We start from the raw sequence: 13,819 nt of genomic DNA, 5'->3' as shown, positions 1-13,819 counted from the left end.
ACCAGTGTCATTTGTATTAGGCTATTCTTGCATCACTATAAAGAAATACCTGAGACTGGATAATTTGTAAAGAAAGGACGTTTAATTGGCTCATGGATCTGCAGGCTATAAAACTGTGGCACTGGCATCTGCTTGGCTTCTGGGGAGGCCTCGGGGAGCTTTTGGTCGTGGCAGAATGTAAAGTGGGAGGTTGGTGACAAATGGTGAAAGCAGGAGCAAGAGAGAGAGTGGGGGAGGAGATGCCACACTTTATAGCAACCAGATTTCATGAGAACTCACTTGCTATCTGAGTATAGCACCAAGCCATGAGAGATCTGCCCCCATGACCCAAAAACCTCCCACCAAGCCCTACCTGCAACATTGGAGATTAAAATTCAAACTATATCATCATTCTTCACAGCATTAGAGAAACTATTATAAAATTCATGTGGAAGCAAAAGAAGCCCGAATAGCATAAACAATCCTAAACAAAAAGAATAAACCCAGAGGCATTGCATTACCTGACTTTAAATTCTACTATAAAGCTACAGTAACCAAAACAGCGTGGCACGGGTACAAAAACAGACACATAAACTAATGGAACGAGAAAGAAAACTCAGAAATTAAGCTGCACACCTACAACCATCTGATTTTTTGGCAAGGCCAACAAAAACAAGCAATGGGGGAAGGGACTCCTTATTCAATAAAGGGTGCTAAGATAACTGGCTAGCCATATGCAGAAGACTGAAGCTGAACTCCTACCTTTCACCATACAAAAAATTAACTCAAAATAGATCAAACATTTAAATTCAAGACCTACAATTATGAAAATCCTAACAGAAAACCTAGAAATTACTCTTCTTGACATAGGCCTTGGCAAAATTTTTTGGCTAAGTCCCCAAAAGCAATTGCAACAAAAACAAGAATTGACAACTTGGACCTAACTAAACTAAAAAGCTTCTGCACCGCAAAAGAAACTATCAATAATGTAAACAGACAACTTACAGAGTGGGAGGAGATATTTGCAAACAAGGCATCCATATCCAGAATCTATATGGAAATGAAATCAATAAGCAAAGAACAAATAAACCCCTTAAGAAATGGGCAAAGGACATGAACAGATGCTCCTCAAAAGAAGACATGAAGGCAGACAACAAATGTATGAAAAAATGCTTGGCATCACTAGTAATCAGAGAAACGCAAATCAAAACCAGTTTGTTACCAACTCACACTAGTCAGTATGGCTATTACTAAAAGTCAAAAAACTGCCAGGTGTGGTGGCTCACGTGTGTAATCCCAGCACTTTCAGAGGCCAAGGTGGGCAGATCATGAGGTCAAGAGATTGAGACCATCCTGGCCAACATGGTGAAACCCCATCTCTACTAAAAATACAAACATTAGCTGGGCATGGTGGTGCATGCCCGTAGTCCCAGCTATTTGGGAGGCTGAGGCAGGAGAATCACTTGAATCCAGGAGGCAGAGGTTTCAGTGAGCCAAGATTGTGCCACTGTACTCCAGCCTGGTGAGAGAGCAAGACTCTGTCAAAAAAATTAAAAAAAATAAAAAGTCAAAAAACAACAAATGCTGATGAGCCTTTGGAGAAAAGGGAACACTTACGCACTTTTGGGAGAATATAAATTAGTTTAGCTACTGTGGAAAGTTTTCTGGAAATTTCTCAAAACACTTAAAACAGACCTACCATTTTACCCAGCAAACCCATTGCTGGGTATATACCCAAAGGAAAATAAATCATTCTACCAAAAAGATACATGCCTTGGTATGTTCATTGCTGCACTATTCACAATAGCAAGGACAAGGAATCAACCCAAGGGCCCATCAATGGTAGACTGGGTAAAGAAAATGTGGTATATATATATCATGGAATACTGTACAGCCATAAAAAAGAATAAAATCATGCCCTTTGCAGCAACATGGATGGAGCTAGAGGCCGTAATCCTAAGCAAAATAACACAGAAACAGAAAACCCAAACACTGCATGTTTTCACTTGTAAGTGGGAGCTAAACATTGAACACATTTGGACATAAACATGGCAACAATAGACACTGGGGACTACTCGGGGGGAAGGAAGCGAGGACAATATGGGTTGGAAGGCTACCTATTGGGTAATATGTTCACTACCTGCATGATGGGATCTATACCCAAACCTCAGCATCATGCAATATTCCCTGCACATGTAGCCCCTGTATCTGAAACAAAAGTTGAAATTGAAAAGAAAAATGAAGCATGAAAGAGAATCAGATTGCAAACTTAACTAAAAACTCCAGGAAGTCTGATGCTACTTTTGTTCTCTCTCTCTCCTGTGCTTCCTGCATTCTGGCTTTATTCACAGGCTGCCTCTGTCCATGTGGTGACCTCTGCAAGCTCCAGGTCACAGAATAAGGAATGTTTCTCTACACTAAAGCCCTGGCATTGAGCCCAGCTGGCTTGTATTGGGTCATGTATGTATTTCTGGACTTTCTGGACATATAAGGAGAGGAGACCCCACCACGTGGGTGAGAAGGGGAGATGTGGATCCCAAAAAGAAAATCAAAGTGCCCTAATCAGGCTGAATGACCAAAACCAGTGGATGTCCTCCTCAGCAGGTGAGAGCATCCTTCTACCTTTCTTTTTGAGTCCTGAGCTCTGAAGAGGCCAATTGCCACCCCCAGCAGCTTGGCATTGGAGCCTGACTGGTAGCACTGTTAATATTTCAGCCACAGTCTCTGTTATAGCCAGGGCTCAAGGGTCTTCAGGAAGCCTCAGGGACCTTCCCTCCACAGATGCAGCCACACAGCTGGATCCATGAGACATGGTGAGAAAGCAGAAAGGGGCACCTTCTTTGTTGTTGAACCGTAAGAATGCATTTTATGTTTAATTTTAGATTCAGGAGGTACATGTGCATGTGCATGTTTGTTACATGGGTATATTGCATATTGGTGGAGATTGGGCTTCTGTTGTATCCATCACCCAAATATTGAGCTTTGTATCCAGTAGATAATCTTTCAACCCTCAACGCCCTCCCTTCCTCTTGCCTTTTGGAGTCCCTAGTGTTTACTGTTTTCATCTTTATGTCCATGGGTACACAATGTTTAGCTCCCACTTATAAGTGAGAACATGTGACATTTGGTTTTCTGTCCCTATGTTAATTTGCTTAGGATAATGGCCTCCAGCTTCATCCATGTTGCTGCAAAGGGCATGGTTTCATTCTTTTAATGGCTGCATAATATTCTATGGTGTATATGTACCATATGAAGAAAGAATTTTTTTAAAGCTACTATTCATTCTGTAGTTTCCTGCAGTGTACATTGGAAACTATGCCAAGGAGCATTCATGTAGACCCAGTAACTGTTATTCAGAAGACAGAAATGTCTTCCCATGACACCTGTCCCACATCCCCCCGCCCACCAGGGAAGGAGTCAGGGGAGAATTTATCCAGGCAGGCTTTGCACGCCTGGCACTGAGTGAGGTGCTGTGGAGGATGTTGGAGGCGGGGGGTGCAATGGGCCTTGCCCTGGGAGATTCTAGTGTTATTGGAGATGAAATTTAAACACAGGAAATGGATAGAGACCATCAAGAAGATGTTAGACATGATTAGGTATGTGATTTGCAAAGAGTGCTGTGTACTTGAGAAAGGAGGAAGCAATGGTTACTGGAGGTGCAAAGGAAGGCCCCACAGGGGATGGATGGAGAGATGGTTAAAAATCAATTGCATTCACCATGGGCTGTGCCCTCACTGTGTGCCATGCAACTACTGACCACTTTGCATCTTCCGTGCATGCTCTCTCTCTCTCCTGTAGCTGTAAGAGGTGGTGCTAATGCAACCATTTGGCAATGCACAGTCAGCTCAGAGAGGTTAAGGCCACCCAGATTGTCATGGCAGAGCCAAAGCCCAGTGACCTCATCTACTGCTTCATCCTCAGCTACTCCTGTGACAACTTGGGTCAAAGTCTTGTCATAATCAACATCGTGATCCTGGCTTTTGGCTAGGATGTGCCACGAAGAGCACTTCAAATGATTGGTTTAGTCACAGGCTTGAAAGTTGTTTTAAAGTAACATTTTTTAGCAATTGAATGTCCTTTATATTAAAATAATTTCTTATATTAAAAAATAAACTTTTAAGGCTTTAAAATAAATAGAATTATGTAGTTATAAGAAATGTTATACAGAAAACTTTCCATGAAAACTGGGAATTTCTGTTCAAGTATATTACAGGTTTTGTTTCTTTAAATTTATAACGGGGAGAAGATGAGGCCTGGCTAGCAAAGGTAGGCTTGTTAAGTAGATAAAACCTCACAGGTGGCTGCCCTCAGAGAGGGTAGGTGGTAGATGTCTTTTTTAGACCTTTAAAGGTGTCAGGATCTCAGTGAATCTCTCCTAGATCCAGACAAGGACAAGAGGAGGCCTCAGAGAAAACCTCGCGGCATCAGTGCAGCTTCCCTACAGATGCAAATCTCCCCCCACAGAGGACAGCTTTGCAGGGAGACTTCTGTTTGCCAGCTCTCTGAACAGCCATCTCAAATTATTTCAAAAATATATTTTGGGGTGAAATATTTGGTTTCCCTAACTGCTTACGATGGTGTGGCTAGATCCGGAAGAATTTACAGATTGTAGCATCTCTAAGTGGCAGGTTCTGCCATCACCTCTACTGTACAAGTGAGGAAACTGAAGCTCAGGGAGTTTAAGTCACTGGCCAAGTGCACAAAGCAAGTAGTTGGTGAAGCTCTTACTTGCTGTGCTTTGAATCTTCTTTTTCAGTTATACTCTTCCTTATGCCACACGTCCTTCAGACCTGGAGGGCAGGGCATCATCTCAGCCTGCCTCCCGCCCAGGCACAGTGGGAGGGAAGCATTAATAAGGGCTTAGCAAATGTTTAATGAGTAAAAGAATGAGTGCTAAGAAAAGCTGAACTGTGATATGAAGGTGGGATGTATTCACAGTTAATATTTACTTGGGTTGGTGGGGGGGGGGCGTAGGCAGATGTTATAATTTTGGATGAAAATTGAAAAGCAATTCTTGAGTGCTTACAGAGAAGCCAGCATGGCCGTCACTAGATAAAAGGGTACTTTTCCAGCCTGGAGCTATAAATATCATCTTTGCAGATTTGCATAGCTTTTCCCAAGTCTTTCTTGAAAACCCTGCATGACAGGAAGTCTAAATGAGTTTCCTCTCAGTTACCAGATACTTTGGAAGGGAGCTCTTGCCCAGATTTGCCACGCAATTCGCTGCCGGAAAACTCCATCATCCTTACCTGTCTCAGAGGGCAAGTTTTCCCATCTAATTATCTGAAGCAGCAGCTGGGGATCTAAGTAAAAGCTGGAAGGTTTCCACACAATTGCTATAGACTAGCTGCCTGTCTTTTAAGATAGTGGCCTGACAATTTGAGAAGACACTGCAGAGTTCCTTAGCAATGTCGCCTCGACTGTGACCTACCAAAGCTATTTATATGTGGATGAAAATGCAATCCAAACTCAACAGTAGCTTAATTTTAGTTCTCCTGGAGTGAAAATGCCCATATAAATTGCCAGTTCTGGCAACTTTGCCTGCAGGTTTTGATTTTATTTAAATGAATGTCCTTTGTTGACAAGATATATTGATAAGCCCACATCTTCAAGATCAACCCACAGATGTAAAACATGATCAGCTACTGCAGAGAGGCCTTTGATTCCAGGAAATTGTCATGTTCCCTAGGCAAAGGTTCACTCTTTTTCAGTTGCTGGAGATCCTCTGTATTGTAACACAAGTGCTCCTCAGTTACATAGGGAAGACTCAGAGATTTCCTGGGTCCATAGCAGCTTTATGAGGATAGAGGGATTTTAAAGGAAGGCACAGTCTGCGTGCAATACCTGGAGTAATTCTGCACATTTGAGGGATACTTAGAGCCAAATTAACTGATTCTCAGGGCACTGTAAATAAGAGTTGATAATATGAACTGTCTTTGCATTTGAGGTCACTGAATCTTAAAAATAAAAAAGGGAGGTAAGGTGTTGGTCCCGAAGTTGCTAATGGAGACAGTATCACTTGGGCCTCCTGGTAAAACACTGGCCTTTGCTTCTCTCCTCTTTCCTTCCTCCCGTTTATCCATTCATCCAAGCAGCACGTGTTGCACTGGAGGCTGTACTCCGGCCACCATTCCCAATGGTGGGACATGGCAGTGAGGAAGGCAGGTAAGACTCTACTCTCATCAAATTTCATCCTAGGGCCTGAGGGTGTGGGAAAGGCAAGAAATATGCAAATAAATAGATGAATAAAGTATTTTCAATGCAAAGAGGGCTATGAAGAAAAATGAAACTTGTGTCTTGTAGAGAGTGACCTGTGGAGTGCAGTGGCTACTTTAGATGCAGTGAGTAGAGTTTTCAGAGGAGGTGATGTCTCAGCCAGTACCCGGGTGAAGAGGACACCGCCTATCAGAGGGGCTGAGGAAGGGGAGCTGCACATAGAGGACAAGCCAGGCAGCCCTGAACTAAGGCTGCGCACTGCCTCCTGGGAAAAGGTTAAAAAATGACCTGAGAAAGTCCTGAGTTGAAAATGTGGAGCTTGTCTGTGCCTCCCAGGACAAAGAGGGGAATGCAGATGATTCTCCTCCAAGCGCCTCCACCAGAATTTCACTCTTGGAAAAAACGTTTTCAAGTATTGGTTATTTTCTTTCTTGGCCACTTGAAGGCACTGTTGCCCTTATAATTTTGCTAGGTCCCTGTTGAGGATGGTGTTGGAAATAATGACATTGTGTCTTCCTGAGACAGACTTTTTTTTTTTTTTTGGCCATGTTAAGCAACAATTTGCTACTGCTGAAATTCTTTTCCACCAGGAAGGACTGCTTTCACCCAAAACCTAGAAAAGGGTGGCTATTTCTGTAGACATAGGTCTAAAAAAAGTCTTTATGGATTTTGGAACCCCAAGAACCACCGAATTCTCTGTCTCAATAAAACTGCCCAGTGACTCACCTCACCCTGTAAACCAAAAGATATCTGAGGCAAGTCTCAATCAATTTGGAGGTTTATTTTGCCAAGGTTAAGGACATGCCTGTGACACAGCCTCGGGACATCCTGACGACATGTGCCCAAGGTGGTCAGGCTACAGCTTGGTTTAATACATTTTAGGGAGACATAAGACATCAATCAATAGCTGTAAGATGTACATTAGTTCATCCCAGAAAGGTGGGACAACTTGAAGGCAGTGGGGTTGGGGAGGCTTCCAGGTTATAGCTGAATTCAGAGATGTTTCTATTGGCAATTGGGTGAAAGAGTTAAGATCTAGAATCAACAGAAGGGAGTGTCCAAGTTCAGATAAGGGGCTGTGGAGACCAAGATTCTTATTGTGCAGATGAAGCCTCCAGGTAGCAGACTTCAGAAAGAATAGATTGTAAATGTTTCTTATCTGACTTTTAAAAAGTGCCAGACTCTTAGTTAATTCTCTCCTGGATCAGAGAAAAGATCTGGAAGGAGAAGGGGATTCTCTACAGAATGTAGATTTTTTTCCCACAGGAGACAGCTTTGCAGGACCATTTTAAAATGTGTCAAAGAAATCTATTTTAGGGTAAAATACTTTGATTTCTTTCAGGGCTTGATATCTTTCATGTGATGCTACACTACATTCAGGCTGGAATTTGGTGTCTTATTGCTACAAAAAGTCTTAAGATCTCTGTTTTAATGTTAATGCTGGTCAGTTGTGCCCGAATTCCAACAGGGGGAGCATATGGTGAAGAGTGTCTGGCCCTTGCCTCCTCGTCATGGCCTGAACTCATTTTTCAGGTAAACTTTGGAATGAATGCTCTTGGCCAAGAGGAGGGGTCCATTCAGATGGTTGGGGGGTTTAGAATTTTAGTTTTAGTTTACATCCCTAAGGCAGAGTGGGATGCTCATGTTGGTTTCTAGGGAGTGAGAGACGCTAAAAAAAAAATGTTCATCTGGGCAAGCCAGCATAACAGCCACACAATTAATAAGACACTCACTTCTCCCTCAGTAAACCTTGGGAACTGGTTGCTGTGAGGCATGGAGGAAATTCCATCCCCTGATGAGAAGCTTATCAAGTCACCTAATACTCTGCATAACACTGTGCCATTTTGCATTGGAAAGACTTGGATCCTGCAGAGAGGATGAGTGATGGAGTGGATACACACGGCTGCTAGTGCAAACCTGTAAGCCAAGGGGAGTCCCATTTTCAAACTCGAGCCCCATTCTCCTGGAGACCAACCTTCCTCTGTGGCCCACACTGCACCCTACAGACACTGTCAACATTTGCTCCTGTTTGGGTGTAACCTTTGCGTTCCTACTGCTTTAAAACCAGCAGTGTTGGCACAGCCTGCTGTTCCTTGAAAAGCACCTTAACTTCTTTACCCTGCCTTATCAAAATAGGTTCTTAGTGGCCACTGAAGCTGTCAGAGGCATTTGAACCAGAGCAACTCCATTTTGAATAGGGGCTGGGTAAAATAAGGCTGAGACCTATTGGGCTACATTCTTAGAGGTTAGGATTTCTAAGTCACAGGATGGGATAGGCGGTTGGCACAAGATACAGGTCATAAAAACCTTGCTGATAAAGGTGGGGCACGGTGGCTTACACCTGTAATCCCAGCACTTTGGGAGGCTGAGCTGGGTGGATCACGAGGTCAGGAGTTCAAGATCAGCCTGGCCAAGATGGTGAAACCCCGTCTCTACTAAAAATGCAAAAAAAAAAAAAAAAAAAAAAGCAGCTGGGCATGGTGGCAGGTGCCTGGAATCCAAGCTACTTGGGAGGCTGATGCAGAGAATTGCTTGAACCCAGGAGGTGGAGGTTGCAGTGAGCCGAGATCATGCCACTGCACTCCAGCCTGGGTGGCAGAGGAAGACTCTGTCTCAAAACAAAACAAAACAAAACAAAAACAAACAAACAAGCTGGCTAAAACCTGCCAAAAGACGGTGATGGAATTGACCTCTGGTCATCCTCACTGCTTATTATATGCTCATTATAATATTTTAGCATGCTAGAAGACACTCCTACCCTTGCCATGACAGTTTACAAATGCCATTGCGACGTTCAGAAGTTACCCTATATGGTCTAAAAAGGGAAAGAATTCTCAGTTCAGGGAGTTTCCCACCCATTTCCTGGAAAGCTCATAAATAATCCACCCCTTCGTTAGCATATAATCAAGAAGTAACAATAAGTATCATTAGTCAGCAGCTCAAGCGGCTCTCTGCCTTTAGAGTAGCCATTTTTTATTCCTTCACTTTCTCTAATAAACTTGCTTTCACTTTATGAACTCACTCCAAATTATTTGTTGTGTGAGATCTAAGAACCCTCTCTTGGGGTCTGGATCAGGACCCCTTTTTGTTAACAAAGTCTCTACTTATTTAGCTTAGTGGTCAGCTAATAATTGGACAGAGGTTTCTTTAAATGCCTGGAATGAAATATCTCTCAGTCTTTGCAGATGGGTTCTCTGCGTGTGTTGGGGCACATGGTCAGCACTCTGCCAGGCAATTGGCAACTCTGCCTCAACCTTCCTTCCCACTCGTGCAGGGCCTCAGCTTTAGTCAGTGGTGAGCACTTAGGGCCTTCTCTGCTTCCTGGACATGGGCAAAGCCCTACTGGACAGATTCTCAGGGTCTTCTAGATTCCCAGGAATGTGACAAAGCTTTTCAGGGTCCTTATGGACATCTCATTCCTCAGCTTTTCCTTTAAGCTTTTCATTAGTCTATTGTTTCCCCCAAATGCTATCCATTACCTTGGGCAGCTGTACCATTGAAACACTAGTAAATGCTGCAGACAAATGCTCTTCCCTCCCCCAAGGCTTTTAGCACTGGGCCACTAATAACGACAAGGTCTTTCAGGGAAGCACTAGGCAGGTCAAATAATGACTGTCTTTGAGAATGAGATCTATTCTATTCCTCCCAGTAGAGGGAGTGCAGGTGATTTCCAAGGTTGCTGCTGAGCTGGAGCAAGAGGATGAGACTAGGGCAAGTTAAAATGCTGCAAAGCCCTCGGTTCTTACTGGGATTCAGCTGCTTTTCTTACATAAACACTCCCTGGGGTGTTGCAGGCAGTTGGTGAATTTTCAGAGTTCTGAAAAAGTTGTTTCTGGCCACTTTTGCCAGTTTTTTTAATGGCTTTTATGGAGGAGTGAACTTTCAGAGGTTCTGTACTCTGCTGCCTTCCTGATGCTTGTCTGCTGCTTTCCTTTTGCATCTGGGATGAACCTGCCTAGCCGTGTTGAAGCCACATCTGCATAGCACCAGACAGCCCATCAGTTTATGTCAATGAGACTGAGGTAACACTGCCATAAGCTACGAGATACGGCTGTCTGTATTATCCCCTAAAGGTGCAGAGAACTCTCCAAATACGATTGATTTGTACCTCACAGTCAATTACTAAGAAAAAATACAACCTCAAATTAAACTCCAAGTGCTGCAATGTTAAAATTGTCATAATTCTCAATTCGGTACAGACACGTCACTCCAGTCTGATATTATCATTGGCCCATTCACTCGGTAAGTCTCTGTTAAACAGCTGGTATCAATTAAACCTGGTGGCCTGGAAGAGGCAGAGCTGAATAAAATGTAGTCACCTCCTAAGGGAGGTGAAGGAGGCAGCCAGACCCAGCACCTCATGGCTCAAGGGCTCTGAGGAAGGGACGTGCAATGGCCCCAGCAGATCTCCTGAATAAGGTGGCATTTGGGTTCAATGGGTTTGGGCAAAAGTATTTATCCTCATATATATTCTTGACTTAAAGATCTTTTAAATATATTTTTATTTCTATTTTGTGAAATTTCAGTAGCTTTGAGGGTACAAGTTGTTTCTGATTACATAGAAGAATTGTATACTGGTGAAGTCAGAGATTTTAGTGAACCCGTCACCTGAGTAGTGTACATTATACTCAATAAGCAGCTTATTTTCTCTCACCTTCCTCCCACCCTCCTGCTTTTGAATCTCCACAGTTCATTATATTATTCTGTGTGTCTTTGCATACCCATAGCTTAGCTCCCACTTGTAAGTGAGAACGTTCAACATTTGGTTTTCCATTCCTGACTTACTTCACTTAGCATAATGGCCTCCAGCTCCATCGAAGTTGTTGCAAAAGACATTATTTTGTTCCTTTTTATGACTGGGTAGTATTTCATGATGTGTGTGTGTGTGTGTGTGTGTGTGTTGGCCCATCAGTTGATGGGCACTTGGGTTGATTCTATGTCTTTGCAATTGTGAATTGTTCTGTAATAAACATATGCATGCAGGGTTTTTTTTTTTTTTTATTTAGTGACTGTTTTTGGGAGGTAGATACCCAGTAGTGGAATTTCTGGATAGAATGGTAGATCTACTTTTAGTTCTTTGACAAATATCCACACCTTTTTCCACAGAGGTTGTGCTAATTTACAATCCCACCAGCTGCGTGTAAGTGTTCCATTTTCACTACATCCACGCTAACATCTATTGCTTTTTGACTTTTAAAAAATAGCCATTCTGACTAGGATAAAGTGGTACCTCATAGTGGTTCTAATTTGCATTTCCCTGATTAGTGATGTTGAGCATTTTTTCATATGTCTGTTGGCTTTCTGTGTGTCTTATTTCGAGAAATGTGTATTCATTCGACTCAAGGATTTTATCCTTGCTCTTGTTTCTTCCCGGAAAGTTCTTACTTCACCTACCTGGGTCTCTCCTCTTCATTCAGGTCTCAATGCCAAGGTCTTCCCTGAGGACCTGATCTAGTTTCTCTTTACATATTGAGATGGAGCAGGAGCCCCCTTTATTAGGGGCCTGCAGACCCCAAACATGGAAATCAAGGAGAATCATGAGTGCCTTCAAGGGAAGTTCCAGGCACCTAGCTAGCTCCAGAAGTCAATAAGTAACTTATTAAAAAAGAAGGCAATAGTAGCCTAAAGGACACCTGAGGAAATTAGAGTCCTAGGGATGTTTGCTTTTCCTAAAGAACCCAAGGAGAACATCTTAACCTGTACTTCTGAGTTGTCTTTCAGAAACTCAGACCCCCACTGGGGACCCCCACTGAAGGGATCAGCCAACATGCAGACCTCAGGTAAGTGGGAAGTGAAGACTGAACTTTAACCATCATCTTTTGTTATAAATTTCTTCCTGTGGGTCTTGGAGAAAGTCACTCACCCTAGCCAGTTGACATTCTTTTCCTGCCTGGTAAGGTAGCTATGCCTGTAATTCCAGCACTTTGGGAGGCCAAGGTGGGAGGATTGTTTGAGGCCAGGAGTTTGAGGTCAGCTGGGCAACATTTGACATTCCATCTCACTATTTAAAAAAGAACATTAAAAAATTGGTTAGGCACTGGGGTGCACACCTGTAGTCCCAGCTGCTCAGGAGGCTGAGGCAGGAGGCTGCAGTGAGCTATGGTCATGCCACTGCACTCCAGCCTGGATGACAGAGTGAGACACTATCTCAAAAAAAGGACATTTTTTCTACTTACCCCAGATTTTAAAATAAAGCTTCTCTTTCATCACCAATTGCAAATTGCAAAGTTTTTGAATCTACTTATAACCTGTAAGTCCCCACTTCAAGATATCACACCCTTTTAGGTCTAAACCAATGTGTAACCTCCAGGTATTGATTGATGATTTTGCCTGTGGCTTCTGTTTTCCTGTAATTTACCCCTGCCTTTAAAAATCCTTGCCTGCAAGCCATTGGGAAGGTCAGGATCTGAGCAATAGCTGCCTGGTCCTCTTTGCTTGGCAACTGCAATAAAAGGTTTTCTTTCTATTGCTGGAAAACCTCCTTGTGGGTATCTGGTTTTACTGCACCAGGCTAGTAGTCCCCAGTTGGGTTCTAAAACATTATTACCCTCCCTCCCACTGCCTTTTAATTATCTTCCCAGGACTAGTGGTTATCTGAAAATGCCTTAGTTACTTGCCTCTTTATTGTATGTCTCTTGTTCCCTGGCTCCCACTTGAATACAAACCACTTAAGACCAGGCACCTCGTCTGTCTTCCTTACACCTCTACCCCAGGACTCAGATCAGTCCTGCACATGGTTGGTCCTCAATAAATGCCTGCTGAGTGAATAAATAAACTGATAGAAGACACATGTGGGAGACTGATTCCCCGTTGCTTTGCTCTCTGCCCCAGTGGTACCACATTCTCCATGCCCTCCCTACCTTCCGCCCCCACTGCGCCTGCTTATTCTGTGACTGAGCCTGGCTTGACTGACCTGAGCCAACAGGGCAGTTTTTTCCTCTCAGGAGCACATTGCAGAGCAACACTCTGCTTGCAAAGGAACTGAGCAAATGAAGGGCTTGTTCTCTTTTATCTGGCTGGAGCAAGCTTGTAGAAGCACTTCCTTCTAGCACCCAGATGGTCATTGCCTAGTCCTGGAGGTGAGGAGAGGACCCAGTGAGCCTTGTACAGAAATGTTCTCAGCTCCTCTTCTCTGGGGGATCTGGATGTGGGCCAGCTGTTACCCAAAACTAACCAGAATCTGTCTACCTGGTGAGTGACAAACGACTCTCCACGAGAAGGCAGAGAAGGCAGGTGTTGATTAACAGGAGTTTTATTACTTGGCACATGTAAGGAGGACACGGGTGTATTCTCCAAAGCAGTGTGGGAAAAGGAAGGGAGGGTTTTATGGGGTGATGGAGAGGGGAGAGAGTGCGCCATTGCATGGAGAGGAGGGGTCCCAGTGGTGCAGATGCAGTGAGTCCATGCCAGCACATGGGTTGCGTGTTATGGTGATGAAGCTGTGGCTCCTCCTGGGATGGACACTTCAGCATGGTCATGAGGAAAGCTCACTATAAGTTACCAAGCTCGGTCAGGAGCTGGTTTTAACCAAGGAGATGACCACATTCCATACAGAGCTTAAGAGAAACAGGCTGCAGGGAGGGAGGCTGTGCGCCAGGCTGAGGGCTCATGTTGATTAAATTCC

General features: G+C 43.6%; 1 long non-coding RNA gene across 1 annotated transcript in view; it reads left to right on the top strand.

Annotated features, from left to right (window-relative positions):
• LOC129459662 (uncharacterized) overlaps positions 1–6,665 on the top strand; it is a 30,610-nt gene extending 23,945 nt beyond the window's left edge. The window contains exons 2-4 of the long non-coding RNA XR_008650021.2: positions 2,331–2,583; positions 6,075–6,144; positions 6,283–6,665. This is a non-coding gene — a long non-coding RNA (uncharacterized lncRNA). The remainder of the gene's footprint in view (positions 1–2,330; positions 2,584–6,074; positions 6,145–6,282) is intronic.
• Positions 6,666–13,819: the final 7,154 nt, after the last annotated feature.

This window comes from Symphalangus syndactylus, chromosome 13 (genome assembly GCF_028878055.3).
Source record: "Symphalangus syndactylus isolate Jambi chromosome 13, NHGRI_mSymSyn1-v2.1_pri, whole genome shotgun sequence".
Classification (NCBI taxonomy): domain Eukaryota; kingdom Metazoa; phylum Chordata; class Mammalia; order Primates; family Hylobatidae; genus Symphalangus; species Symphalangus syndactylus.
The sequence above is the reverse complement of the archived record's forward strand: the minus strand, read 5'-3'. Positions and strand labels throughout refer to the sequence as shown.